Source organism: Aplysia californica, unplaced genomic scaffold, assembly GCF_000002075.1.
Source record: "Aplysia californica isolate F4 #8 unplaced genomic scaffold, AplCal3.0 scaffold00835, whole genome shotgun sequence".
Lineage (NCBI taxonomy): Eukaryota > Metazoa > Mollusca > Gastropoda > Aplysiida > Aplysiidae > Aplysia > Aplysia californica.
This window is the reverse complement of record NW_004798105.1, coordinates 65,971-67,967: the sequence shown is the minus strand read 5'-3', so window position 1 is coordinate 67,967 and position 1,997 is coordinate 65,971. Positions and strand designations below refer to the sequence as shown.

The following is a 1,997-nucleotide window of genomic DNA, read 5'->3' as shown; positions in this document are numbered from 1 at the left end:
ATCTCTCTCTCCAGCCACTGGTCATCTCTCTCCACCACTGGTCATCTCTCTATCTCTTGTCATCTCTCTCTCCGGCCACTGGTCATTTCTCTCCACCACTGGTCATCTCTCTATCTCTTGTCATCTCTCTCTCCAGCCACTGGTCATCTCTCTCCACCACTGGTCATCTCTCTATCTCTGGTCATCTCTCTCTCCGGCCACTGGTCATTTCTCTCCACCACTGATCATCTCTCTATCTCTGGTCATCTCTCTCTCCAGCCACTGGTCATCTCTCTCCACCACTGGTCATCTCTCTATCTCTGGTCATCTCTCTCTCTGCCACTGGTCATTTCTATCTCTGGCCACTCTCTCTCTCTCTTTGGCCACTGGTCATCTCTCTCTCCGGCCACTGATCAAGACAGTTTGTAGAGGAGTTGTAGCGGGTGGTTGGCGGGTGCTCTTGTGTAGCTTGCTCCCTTCTTTCCTACCAAACTTCCATCTTCCTTACCTCTCCTTCTTTTCTGTGTATGTTACTCTCCAGTAACGCCTCTCTTATCCCCGGCACTTCAATTATCTTATTGTGATGGTTTACTATACATCTAGATGGGCAGGCGCTACGGATGTTTGTGTCTGTGAGATGTGGTCAAAGTTTGGGGGCTGGCATTAGAACGGTCGACAAGCAGCGCTGTAACACGTAGCAACAGGCCCACTGTGACCCACTCTACTAGGTAAAGTCAGTTCTAAATAAAATGGGGGATCCAAGTTTACTTTTATCGTTATTTTTTGTTGGTCACTGTTTGTGTAATATGTACGTTCGTCGTATGTATTTCCTTGTGTGATAAAATGTTCTCAAACCTGACTCTGGGACTGTGTCCGTACTGTTGGCTGGGCCTGTGGTGGGTGGCAGGTGACCTCATGGGTCATGTCACATCATGGTGGGCCTATATTGACCAGTCACAACGTCACAGGTGACCATTTGTTGGGCCTACATTGACCAGTGACATCATGGTGGCCTATATTGACCAGTCACGTCACAGGTGACCATTAGTTGGGCCTACAGTGACAAGTCACAACATGGTTGGCCGACATTGACCAGTGACGTCACAGATGACCATTTGTGGGGCCTACATTGACAAGTCACAACATCACACATGTTATTCCATGTCACATATTTTCCAGCTTTACCAAGCAATAATGTGATACTCTATCTTTACCAAAGGTCATTATAATTATAGTTATATTGTATCGATAATATTTTCTTCTATTGAAGGTCATATTTTTCTAGGGATGTCTCTTTCACAGTCCGTCCACTCAAGTTTTTCTCTACCACGTATACTGAACTGTTGATAAGATTTCCTGTGTCAAATGTAATCATAATATTATCACTGGGGCGAGTAAATGCCTCGGATCACATATAATTTATAGATTTTTTATTCAGAACACAATGTACTGTTTATGTGTTGTTATTGTGTTTGTAAACCGCTCAAAGCCTGTGCTCTTTAATCGTGATTGGGCGCTATATAAATGTCATATATGATTATTATTGTCATCATCATTATTATTATTATCATCATTATTATTATCTTTATTTTTATTATTATTCTCATTTTTATCATGAGCTAATTGATTGTAATACCTCATTTGTTTATGTAGTTTTCTTTCTGAAATATTTTGTCTTTTAGTTATTGTCATTTTTTCGGAATGTTTTACCTATTATTCGTATACATTTTTTATGAGACTATTCTGTTTCAAAGGTCATTTCCTGTTCCTCACAATAAATTTTCTTCACCAAAGGTCATTTCCTGTCTTGGGTGCTCCATCACCTTAGTTGGTATATCATGTATCATAATGAACTTCCCAGCGGATAGCCCTGGTTCGGACCTTGAATTTGGCCGTCCCGCCTCATTGGTAACCTAATAGTGTTGAAAGGGGCGTTAAAAACCAAACTCTTTTCTCTCATCTCTCTGTCTGGGTAAGTCGAGACTGTAAGACAAACTAAGTGCTCTTAGTCTAAGCCC

At 42.0% G+C, this 1,997-nt stretch overlaps 1 protein-coding gene across 1 annotated transcript in view; it reads left to right on the top strand.

Moving 5' to 3' along the window:
* LOC101855148 (regulator of G-protein signaling 22) overlaps positions 1-1,777 on the top strand; it is a gene marked incomplete at its 5' end in the record, with an annotated part of 36,788 nt that extends 35,011 nt beyond the window's left edge. Inside the window, 1 exon segment of the mRNA XM_005109960.3 lies at positions 360-1,777.
* Positions 1,778-1,997: the final 220 nt, after the last annotated feature.